At 41.5% G+C, this 12,975-nt stretch overlaps 1 long non-coding RNA gene across 1 annotated transcript in view; it reads left to right on the forward strand.

The window, feature by feature from the left end:
• Window positions 1-12,139: 12,139 nt before the first annotated feature.
• The window catches only part of LOC134761710 (uncharacterized), a 59,154-nt gene continuing 58,318 nt past the window's right edge, over window positions 12,140-12,975 (forward strand). The window contains exon 1 of the long non-coding RNA XR_010140776.1: window positions 12,140-12,301. This is a non-coding gene — a long non-coding RNA (uncharacterized LOC134761710). The remainder of the gene's footprint in view (window positions 12,302-12,975) is intronic.

Below are 12,975 nucleotides of genomic sequence, written 5' to 3' on the forward strand. Positions count from 1 at the left end.
AAGTTTACTTCAAGGCATCCATCTTCAGCTCTTGAATCTTGAGGAAAAGTCAACTACAAGACAACCTAGAGTCCCAGTAGGATCTGGGCAGTTAGATTTTCTTTTTTTTTTTGAGACAGAGTCTTGCTCTGTTGCCCAGGTTGGAGTGCAGTGGTGCAATCTTGGCTCACTGCAACCTCTGCCTCCTGGGTTTAAGTGATTCTCCTGCCATCAGCCTCCCGAGTAGCTGGGACTACAGGCGTGTGCCACCACACCCGACGAATTTTTTGTGTTTTTAGTAGAGAGAGGGTTTCACCATGTTAGCCAGGATGGTTTCAATCTTCAGACCTTGTGATCTGCTCACTTCGGCCTCCCAAAGTGCTGGGATTATAGGCGTGAGCCACTGTGCCTGGCCTCTGGGCAGTTAGATTTTAATGATCAGTGATGCCAAGTCAGGAGAATGAAAGAAAAAGTGGAAACATTAATTTGGAAACTTGTAGCCAGATATTGAAGGAAACTGGAAGAATGCAGAATTTGGTAAGGATGAATGAAATATGCAAGATGGCAAGATGTAGTTCTACTTTTAGATAGATGAGAAAACCTCTAAGACAATGGACAGTACCAGAACTTGATAACCCACAAAGATGTGCTATAGTTTTCCACTGAAACATAAAACTTCCCTCTACAGTCACTCTCTTCTCACTGGTTTTTTGATCAAAGATAACCAAAGTGAAGGTATGTTGGTTCATGAAGTCTGGTCTTGTTAGATTTGGTCTGATTATTTACATAAGGGCAGCAAGAATGGTAATTGATCACATAAACTTTTCATCCAGTCTTGGCCAGCTTTGACCACACAAGCTAAGATTCTCTCTACAAGATTTTATGCAAATCTTCTACAACTTTGTATATCCTTAAGGTTGAAAGTTAGCAAAAGATTTGGAAACTATTTTTAGGCAGATATGATAAAACATAATTCGTATTGAAAAGTCCATACATAAAACTTTTATTCTACTTATATCACCCTAATACACATAACACAGAAGACATTTGTTTTACTAAACTAATGATGTTAAACCAGTCTTATTTATCAAAGATCTATCTAAATTACATGAACTTGAAAATAATTTGGGTCAGTTTCTCTATATCTGAGAGTTTTAGAAATATTTAATATATGTTAGTACTTATTTAGCTCTAATTCAATATAACAGGTGTCTTTGTGAAAATAAGCTGACTGGGTGAGGTGGCTCATGCCTGTAATCCCAGGACTTTGGGAGGCTGAGTCAGGAGGATCGCTTGGGGCCAGGAGTTCGAGGCCAGCCTGGACAACATAATGAGACCCCCACCTCTACTAAAAATTTCTTAAAAATAAAAATCTGACATGAAGACACAGGGAGAAGGCAGTCATACATCTGGAATGATGCAGCTGCAGGCAAAGAATGATAATGATTGCTGGAAAACACCAGAATCTAGAAGGAGGCAAGAAAATATGTTTTCCCTAGAACCATCAGAGGGAGTACTGCCCTGGCATTTTTTTTTCCTTTTTGAGATGGAGTCTTGCTCTGTCACCCAGGCTGGAGTGCAGTGGCACGATCTCAGCTCACTGCAACTTCCACCTCCCAGGTTCAAGTGTTTCTCCTGCCTCGGCCTCCCGAGTAGCTGGGACTACAGGTGCCTGCCAACCCACCTGGCTACATTCTGTATTTTTAGTAGAGATGGGGTTTCACCACGTTGGCCAGGCTGGTCTTCTTGAATTCCTGACCTCAAGTGATTCGCCTGCCTCGGCCTCCCAAAGTGCTGGGGTTACAGTTGTAAGCCACCACACCTGGCCCCAAAACTTTAATTTTAAATTTCTAGCCTCCAGAACTGTGAGACAACACATGTCTGTTGCTCTAAGTCACCTGGTTCATGGTACTTTTTTGTTCCAGCAGCCCTAGAAAACTATTGCAGGTGCCAAGCCAAGGAGAGGAGTGTGGAATCAATGCACAGAGGAGTTGGTGGAGAAGGCTGAGAAGCAGTAACTGAGGCAATGGCCAGAAAACCTGGGGTGATTAATCTCAGAGAAGCCAAGCAAAGGAAATGTGGTCAAAAACAACGGAGATTGGGAGGCAACAGAGATTGGGAGGCTGAGGCTGGCGGGTCACCTGAGGTCGGGAGTTCGAGACCAGCCTGAACAACATGGAGAAACCCCGTCTCTACTAAAAATACAAAATTAGCCGGATGTGGTGGCACATGCCTGTAATCCCAGCTACTCAGGAGGCTGAGGCAGGAGAGTGACTAGAACCTGGGAGGCAGAGATTGCAGTGAGCCGAGATCCCACCATTGCACTCCAGCTGAGGCAAAAAGCGTGAAACTCTGTTTCAAAAAAAAAAAAAAAAAAAAAAAAGGAAGGGGCCAGGAATGGTGGCTCATACCTGGGACACCAGCACTTTGGTAGGCTGAAGAGATAGGATTGCTTGAGTCTCGGAGTTTGAGACCTGCCTGGGCAACAGAGTGAGACCCCAACTCTGTCAACTTTTTTTTTTTTTTTTAAAGTAACCAGGCATGGTGGTGCAAACCTGTAGTCCCAGCTACATGGGAGGCCGAGGCAGGAAAATCACTTGAGCCCAGGAGTTTGAGACTGCAGAGAGCTATGATCATGTCATTGCACTCCAGCCTGAGTGATAAAGTGAGATCCTTTCTATCTTGGTTTAAGAAAAAATGCAGAAATTTCTGCAGAAGGGTGAAAGAAGTTAGGAAGAGAAGTTGGAATTTGACAATTACGAGGTCACTAGGTATTTGTGGAAGAGGATTTTTTTTTTTTTTTTTTTTTCTTGAGACAGAGTCTTGCTCTGTTTCCCAGGCTGGAGTGCAGTGGTGCCATCTCGGTTCACTGCAACCTCCACCCCCCGGGTTCAAAGGATTCTCGTGCCTCAGCCTCCTAAGTAGCTGGGATTACAGGCATGCGCCACCACATCTGGCTAAGTTTTGTATTTTTAATAGAGGTGGGGTTTCACCATGTTGGCCAAGCTGGTCTTGAACTCCTGACCTCAGGTGATCCACCTGTCTCGGCTTCCCAAAGTGCTAGGATTACAGGCGTGAGCTACCGTGCCCGGCCTCTGAGGGAAGATGTGGAAGCCAGGTTTGCTTGAGATGGAACCTTAGTGCTAGCCCTCCATCCTGTAGGCTACATCAGATATTTACCATCTAATTCTTATAAAGTGAAAATGCACGTCATGAATGCAGTTTGCCTGTAAGGACGAAACTGATTTATATCTTGCTTCTGAACCCTCTTCTTTAATTAAGAATATGAAAATAAAACTTTTCTTACAAGGAAAAAGTGAAGTATTTTATAGCAGCTTAGGGAATTGAACTGTTTATTAAAAAGGAGGATAATGCAAAATAGAGAATAAATGTAACAAAATTACTCTTAACAGAACAAAACTCTGAAATAAACATAAGAAAAAAAATGTTCCACTTACTGGTATCAAAAGAATGCAAAGTAAGGTAGTGATATGCTTTTTTCTTCTATTGATTTGGGAAAGATGTTTAAATATACATGATAATACCCATGATGGTGAGGTATCCATGTGACCATACAGTCTAATACAATGGTGGGAGTACCTATTGTCCCAACTTTTCTGGGTGATGATTTCATAGTATATTTTAAAAGTCTTAAAAATATACATAAATGTTGGTTAGGCATGGGGGCTTGTGACTATAATCCTTGCAGTTTTGGAGGCTGGTGGGAGGATCACTTGAGGCTAGGAGTTTGAGGCCAGCCTGGGAAACATAGTGAGACCCCATTTCTAAAAAAAATTTAAAAAGTAGTTGGGTGTGGTGATGCATACCTGTAGTCCCAGCTCACAGCACTTCAGCTTGTGTGATAGAAAAATACCTTAACTCAAAATAATAATAATAAATATATCTGTGCATAAATGTTGACCCAGCATTCCATTTCTAAGTTTTTTTCTAAGGAAATAATTAAAGTAATATGCAAAAACTTTATTATAAGACTATGCATTGCAGCATTATTAATGCTACCCAAAAATGAAAACCAGTGAATATCCACTAATACAGAGCTGATTAAATAAGTTATAATATTACATGGTTAGACAATGTAAAGTCATTAAAATAATGATTTAGGGAACATTTATAGACAATGAAGATATTTGCAATACATTAATTTGAAATTAAAAAGTATCAAAACAATTTTTATAGAGGGAACCAATAAAAAAGGTTTCTTTTTTTTAATTAAAAAAAAAATTTTTTTTAGAGACAGGTTCTCGCTCTGTCACCCAGGCTGGAGTGCAGTGGCGTGATCATGGCTCATTGCAGCCTTGACTTACTGGGCTCAAAGGATCCTCCAACCTCAGCCTCCTGAGTAGCTGGGACTACAGGCATGTGTCACCATGGCCAGCTAATGTTTTTAGTTTTTGTAGAAATGGGGTCTTGTCCTATTGCCCAGGCTGGTCTTGAACTCCTGGACTCAAGCACCCACCTTGGCCTCCCAAAGTGCTGGGATTACAGGTCTGAGCCACCGTGCGTGGCCTAAAGAAGTTTTAAGTACCCGAAAGAAAACTACACAAAATAATTAACAACCGTTAATTTGGTATAGGGGGATAAAGGATTTTTTAAAAATTTTGTTTATTTTGCTGCTTTGATGTTTTCTTTTTCCTAAAATGAGGAAGTTTGTATTATTATATACTTGAGATGAATCAATACTGTAAATAAGAATTGAGTATATTCAAGAATGGGTTTGAGGGAGAAATGTGTGATTCACTGAAGTTTGATCAAAAGATAAGCAGGGAGAAATCCTCTTCTTCACTCACTTCATTGAGAAAGAAATTCATCTACATAGAGAAATTAAGGCCTAGCCAAGGAAGATACTTACTAACATGTGAATTTTTAAAAACTCACTTTTCCAGAAAATAGGGCAACTCCATGAGAAGATCTGAAGATGGCCAATTAAGTGGTTTCATGATGTTGTTGGACAGAAGTGAAAATCAAGTACCCAGCCGGGTGTGGTGGCTCACGCCTGTAATCCCAGCACTTTGGGAGGCCAAGGCCTGCGGATCACAAGGTCAGGAGATCGAGACCATCCTGGCTAACACGGTGAAACCTCGTCTCTACTAAAAATACAAAAGAAATTAGCCGGGCGTGGTGGCAGGTGCCTGTAGTCCCAGCTACTCGGGAGGCTGAGGCAGGAGAATGGCGTGAACCCGGGAGGTGGAGCTTGCAGTGAGCTGAGATCGCGCCACTGCACTCCAGCCTGGGCGACAGAGCAAGACTCTGTCTCAAAAAAAAAAAAAAAAAAAAAAAAAAAAAAATCAAGTGCCCAGCTGGGAGTGGTGGCTCACACCTGTAATCCCACCACTTTATGAGGCTGAGGTGGGTGGATCAATTGAGGTCAGGAGTTTGAGACCAACATGGCCAACATGGTGAAACCCCGTCTCTACTAAAAATACAAAAATTAGCTGGGTGTGGTGGCAGATGTCTGTAATCCCAGCTACTTGGGAGGCTGAGACAGGAGAATCACTTGAATCCAGGAGGTGGAGGTTGCAGTGAGCTGAGATTGCGCCACTGCACTCCAGTCTGGGAGACAGAGCAAGACTCTGTCTCAAAACAAGACAAAACAAAACAAAACAAAACAAAACAAAAATCAAGTGCCTGGCTCATGAAACATTTACTTTTTCCACCCTCACATCCTCAGCCATTGTCTCTTGACTTCTGTCTTATGTTTAGGAGTACCATTTTGAAATGAGATGGCTCCATTTCTCAGCTCATTGCTTCATTTTGGCCCAAGCTCATTTCTCAAAGCTTTTGAAGAATTTTCCTTCCTATACAAAGACAATATCATAGGCCACAAATGCTAAAGGCTTCCTTCTGTAACCAAAATCATTATTACCATTCAGAGATCATGAATGAGATAAATTCCTTCAATCCAGCCAGCTGTCCTATAGCGGAGCAAATGGGGCCATAAGATGAGTCCATAAAACATTGGGCAAAGAAGACAATTTAAAAGTGTCCTATGGGCCGGGCGCGGTGGCTCACACCTGTAATCCCAGCACTTTGGGAGGCTGAGGCGGGCGGATCACAAGGTCAGGAGATCAAGACCATCCTGGCTAACACGGTGAAACCCTGTCTCTACTAAAAATACAAAAAAATTAGCTAGGCATGGTGGCGGGCACCTGTAGTCCCAGCTGCTGGGGAGGCTGAGGCAGGAGAATGGCGTGAACCTGGGAGGCAGAGCTTGAAGTGAGCCAAGATTGCACCACTGCACTCCAGCCTGGGTGACAGAGCAAGACACCGTCTCAAAAAAAAAAAAAAAAAAAAAAAGTGTCCTATGAAAAGCACCTAACTTTTTTTTTTTTTTTTTTTTAACAAAAAGAAGGTCAGTAACAATTGGAGAATAATTATTAACATTTCACAGATGAGACAATAATTGAAAGCAGTAGGTGGCCTACACAAAAATTACCATGAGCGGGTTGTGAACTGGGCTGTTTCACCTTCTCTTAGCAAAAGCAAAAGAAAAAAGCTCAAAAGTGGGGAACAAAAAAAATGATAGGGGAATTACATAGATCTTTGGGCTGGTTAACATGCAATTAGATTTGCCACATAATATATAGGTGCTTGATTTATTTCCATTTGGCCAGTTTATCCTTCTGCAAATGATTAGTTGATTATAATTCTACTAATAGGTTCTTCTCTTTAGATCGCTGTAATCAAATGCAGGGGAAACTTTGAATTATGTGGTGATTTGTTTAGTGGCTTATTAAAAAAAAGTGGATCTTACTCCTTTCGTGCCCAGACGTAGAAGTTTATATGCTTTGCTGTGGTTTGAGAGAATACAATGGATGCTACTAAACAGATATTTTTGCCCTGTAATGGAACAAATCACCTTTTTTTCTTGTGGGTTGAAATATGTGTCGTCAATATTAGCATCTGCCAAATGAGTTGCCTCTCTTCGTTACGCCAAAGTGTGGGATAAAACTCTTAAAAATTAGAAATGATAAAATTCTAGGATAATGAGAAATAGATAAATCAAAAGCTTTTTGTATCTTCTATTTTCTGTAAATGTAGTTCCATGTAATATCTAAATACTAGCTAGATATTAGTGTTATAAACCTGACATGTTATAGTGTTATTAGTGTTATAAACCTGAAGATAAGAGTTACCAATGATTTGAATGGTCTGGGGCACCCCAGACTTGTCTTTAGGAGAGTATAAAAGAAGGGGTGTCTGCCGGGCACAGTGGCTCACGCCTGTAATCCTAGCACTTTGGGAGGCTGAGAAGGGCGGATCACCTGAGGCTGGGAGTTCGAGACCAGCCTGACCAACATGGAGAAACCCCATCTCTACCAAAAATACAAAATTAGCCGGGCTTGATGGTGCATGCCTGTAATCCCAGCTACTAGGGAGGCTGAGGCAGGAGAATCGCTTGAACTCGGGAGGCGGAGGTTGTGGTGAGCCAGCCGAGATCACGCCATTGCACTCCAGCCTGGGCAACAAGAGTGAAACCCCATCTCAAAAAAAGAAAGAAAGAAAGAAGGAAGAAAGGAAGGAAGGAAGGAAGGAAATAAAGAAAGAAAGTAAGTAAGTAAAGGTGTCCGTCATCTGCAGCTAGTCCTATACCAATGTAACCAGATGACCACTGTGAATGGGCAAGGTGCTCTGAGCCCTCTTAGCAGAAACTATGAATGAGTGTTGACATGCATTTAGAACTCTCTTACCCAGAGCTGTCATATACACGCGTCCTTGTGTATCCTACATAAAGGGCACTGGGATGAGGGGGTGAGTGGAAGCTGAAATCCAAGCTGTGCTCAGCCATCACCTGGAGGAAGAGATACCTTTTGCTAATTTGCACAGACGGACTGCTCTTACTCATAGCTAAGCCACGTGCCCACTGGGTTGCATCTTCCTAGGGAGAATTTCTTTTGTCTAATGCATGCAAAAGCAACACACGAGATAGTAATGGCCTTGTCTTTATCCCATGTTGAATCTGTTTTATTTTCTTATTTTTTTAATTCAGGTTAAATTTTATGTAGAGTGAAATACACAAATATTAAGCTTACAATTTAATGAATTTTGCCATTGTATAAGCAGGTTTAACTAATAAGATATAAGATATAAGGACAGTAACATCACTCCAGCAAATTCCTTTATGTCATCCTTGAAGTCAATTTCCAACCCTCAGAGGCAACCCTTGCTGTGACTCTCATCATCATAGACTAGTTTTGCCAATTCTCAAACCTCCTATACACATACCATCATGTGGAATACAATCTTCTCTCTGCAGCTTCCATTTTTCAACATAATGTTAATATTCCTCTATGTAGTTATCTGTAGCAGTCATTTGTTCTTTTTTATTGCTACATAATATATGAATAAGCACAATTTTCATAATAATTTTCCTACTAATGAACATTTGTATTGACTATCCTGGAAGGAAAGGATATATTCCAGGTGGGCAGATACCTGAGGTCGGGAGTTTGAGACCAGCCTGACCAACATGGAGAAACCCTGTCTCTACTAAAAATACAAAATTAGCCAGGTGTGGTGGCACATGCCTGTAATCTCAGCTACTCGGTAGGCTGAGGTGTAGTGGCACGATCTCAGCTCATGCTCGTGAGATTTATATGTAGCAGTCATTTGTTCTTTTTTATTGCTAAATAATATCTGAATAAGCACAATTTTCAAAATAATTTTCCTACTAATGAACATTTGTGTTGACTCTCCTGAAAGGAAAGGGAATTGACAGAGCCTACATTTGTTTCTTCTTGCCACAATAACCTGCGTTGTCCTCAATTTTGATTATTATATTTAAAAACTGCTATGAACATTCTTGTAAAGAGCTTTTAGTGGTCTTATACTTTTATTTCTTTGGGGTAAATATGTAAGAGAGGGATTGCTGGGTGTTGGGATATATGCTTTTTTTTTTTTTTTTTTGAGACGGAGTCTCTCTCGTCACCCAGGCTGGAGTACAGTGGTGCGATCTCGGCTCACTCCAAGCTCCGCCTCCCGGGTTCACATCATTCTCCTACCTCAGCCTCCCGAGTAGCTGGGACTACAGCTGCCCACCACCACGCCTGGCTAATTTTTTGTATTTTTAGTACAGATGGGGTTTCACCATGTTAGCCAGGATGGTCTCGATCTCTTGACCTCCTGACCTCGTGATCCACCCGCCTCAGCCTCCCAAAGTGCTGGGATTACAGGCGTGAGCCACCGCGTCCAGCCGGGATATATGCATTTTTAACTTTACAAAAGAATACCCGTTTTCCAAACTGGTTGTACCATTTTACACCCTCATCAGCAAGGTCTAGTTTCTCCACATTCTTGCCAATATTTACTGTTGCTAGTCCGTATAATTTTAGCCATTCTAATGGGTGTATAATGATATCTTATTGTGGTTTTAAAAAATGTTGAACAGGCCAGGCGTGGTGGCTCATGCCTGTAAACCCAGCACACTGGGAGGCCAAGACGAGTGGCTCACTTGAGGTCAGCGGTTCGAAACCAGCCTATCCACCATGGTGAAAACCTGTCTCTACTAAAAATACAAAAATTAGCCAGGCATGGTGGCAGGCATCTGTAATCCCAACTACCTAGGAGGCTGAGGCACAAGAATCGCTTGAACCCGGGAGGCGAAGATTGCATGAGCCGAGGTCACACCACTGCACTGCAGTCTGGGTGACAGAGCAAGACTCTGTCTCAAAAAACAAAACAAAACAACAACAACAAAAACACAAAAAACAAAAACAAAAAACCACAACGTTGAACACTTTTCCCTGAACTTATTGGTCACTAATATCATCTTCTTTTGCGAAATGTCTGCGGAAGTTTTTTGCCTATTTTATATTGGGTTGTTTTCCTTTTTGTTATTAAGTTCAAGTTCATGAAGTGTGAAAGTACAATTTGTCCACTACTAGGTCACAACAAGGGAGTGGTTATGAAATTCTGTGCAAAGGGAGTGAATAACTGGGGCTAATAATTTAATGTAATTTATTTAGTTATTTTGATATTTCAATATAAACTGGACTTAGTAACTGAAGAATTCCCACATTGGTTTTCTGACCGATGGAGTGGAAGTTCTTATGACAGAAAGAAACAAGTGACGATCCTCAGCACTCCCCCTCCTTCCTGGATAGTAACTCAAAGAAATGTTGTAATCCTGGGGGAAGAGCAGAGATTAATGCCACCCTAAAAGACTTGAAAGCTCCAGGATGATGATTCTAGCACATTCCCATTGAATTCTTCTCTTTGGTCCATGCAGAAGGTAGACAGATCTTGGAGAATGACTGTGGTTTATCATAAATGTAACAAAGTGGAAATTCCAATTTAAGATAGCCTTTCAGATATAGTGGCTTTTCTAGAACACATTCATAAATAACCCTAGTACCTGTTATACAGATGTGGATCTACAAAACTTTTTTTTCTATCCTTGTAATAAGTTGATTGCTTTCACATGACAAGGGCAGCAGTATAGCCTCACGGTTTTATCTCAGATGTGTATTGACTTTTCTGATCACTGATGTAACAGTCTGAAGAGATCCTGATCATCTTGAGGTACCACCCATTTGTTATTTTTTCTGCTCCTTTCCTTCCTCTTACCCTCTACCCTCCACCCTTATGTAGGCCCCTCTTTGTGTTCCATGTGGAATTGCACTTCTAGGAACTTATGTAAAGTAAATAATCAAAGATACAGATGAAGATTTATATATAAGAATACTCATAGCATATATATTTTCTTGGGAAAAAAAGCAATTTTAAAGTCCAACAAGAGAAAAGTGGGTGATCAAATTAAGCCATATCTATGTAATAGTTTGTTTATTTTGATCAATACCTTTGCCATAATGACTTTAAAGAATATTTAATGATAACGTATGCTTATGACATAATAGTGAAAAAATGTGATATAAGCTATATCTGGGCAGGAGAATCTCAATTTAGTGAGAAAAACAAATAAAGAAACATTTAATTTACCGACTCAAAAGTATTTATTGGCTACTTTGAGGCTTGAGAAGTTCCTCTAACTATAATGATATATTGATTTAAAACATTATGATATGTATCATTGGTAGCATAGTTATTTTAAAATATAATAATTTTAAAGAATGTATGGATCAGTTAAGCACATATCTGAATTTTAGAAATGTTAGCATGTTATAAAAACAGAAAAAATGTGGCCAGGTGTGGTGGCTCATGCCTGTAATCCCAGCACTTTGGGAGGCTGAGGTGGGCAGATCACCTGAGGTCACGAGTTCCAGACCAGCCTGTCCAACATGGTGAAACCCCATTTCTACTAAAAATGCCAAAAAAATTATCTGGGCATGGTGGTGGGTGCCTGTAATCCCAGCTACTCAGGAGGCTGAGGCAGGAGAATTGCTTGAACCTGGGATGTGGAGGTTGTAGTGAGCTGAGATCACACCACTGCACTCCAGCCTGGGTGACAAAAGCGAGACTCTATCTCAAAAAAAAAAAGAAAAAAGAAAAAAAGAAAAATGTGTATTTGGGGGTAGGAGAAACAGGATATTGGAAGACAGCCCTACATACGGGGTTTAGGAAAGAGAAGGAGGACATTAAGAGAATATTGGTTATTTTTCGGTAGGGTCAGGTATACTCTGACCAACAGAGATGAAATTTGTGGTTTTTTCCCCCGTCTTCTAGAGTGAGATGTCAGCAAATTGCCTTCCCTCTTTTTGCTGCAAAGAATGCTGTGAGCATCTTAGCTTCATTCTACGATTTTCCTTTAGAAAGATTTCCTCTGACTTCTTGAGGGGGACTTCCTCCCGAAAAGTGGGTGGGGGGGAGCCCACTGGGGAAAGAGAATTTAATCCAGTACTTCAGTTTTGAGGCTTGAGAAGGAAGAGTTCTAGGACCACCAGCACTGAATCCCTGGGGATAAAAGATAGACATTGGTCCTGGGTCTGCAGGATCAGCCTGCACCCAGCACTCTGGAGTCGCAGGCACCCTGAGGACGACAGCGGGAGGGAGCTGGAGATATGGGCAGTGGAGCCTGTAACCATGGGCATCCACATTTAGGGCCCTTTGCCGAGATCTGTCCGAGAGGATAGGATCTGTCTTCCTGGTGAAGCTGCGGCAGTTGGTCAGCAACTTCAGCGGCAAGTAGTGGAGACGAGAGTCTCCCAACTATCACACCATCTTCTTTGTGGAATCTTGCAGGGTACTGCCAGCCCTGACATGTGCATGCGAAGATAGCAGTAGATGAGACAGAGACTCCAGCAACAATTCCTCTTGAGCACAGAAGTCCAATTGTCCCATTTTGCACTGTTTGCATCCCCGGCATCTTTGGACAATTCAAGGAGAAGAGAATCTTCCAGAGGACAAGGTGAGACATCTTACTAGTCAGTGGGAAAAATTAAAGCAATGAGACCCACCTTATGCATTGGATGGTTGCGAATACGTATTCACATATATGGTTGTGAAGCCATCTGATGCATAACGTGGGTCTCATTGCTTTTATTTTTCTGATCAACTAGTGGTAGAATATAACATGTTTTACCTCCATTATCCTACCATGAGCATACAATGTTTTATTTATTATTTATTTTTTTATTTCATAGACAAGGTCTCGCTTTGCCACCCAGGCTGGAGTGCAGTGGCACCCTTATGGCTCACTGCAGCCTCAACCTCCTGGACTCAAGCTATCCTCCCACCTCAGCCTCTGGAGTAGCTGGGACTACAGGCATGTACTACCATGCCTAGCTAAATTTCTTTTGTATTTTTTTGTAGAAACAGGGTTTCTCCTTATTGCCCAGACTCCTCTTGAACTCCTGGGCTCAAACGATCTGCTCGCCTCAGCTTCCCAAAGTGCTGGGATTACATGTTTCATAAAGGGGGAAAAGAATGAACCTTAAACAATGTTCCCTCCTCTCCAAGGTTGAATAACAAGTAAGTGTGGCTGTTGCATGGGAAATGAGGCACAGAACTGGAATTTGAACCCACCTGGCCACACAGGTAACCTGTGTTGAGTGTGCAGGACCTTCAGAGACACGTACAAGG

Source organism: Pongo abelii, chromosome 6 (assembly GCF_028885655.2).
Source record: "Pongo abelii isolate AG06213 chromosome 6, NHGRI_mPonAbe1-v2.0_pri, whole genome shotgun sequence".
Classification (NCBI taxonomy): Eukaryota; Metazoa; Chordata; class Mammalia; order Primates; family Hominidae; genus Pongo; species Pongo abelii.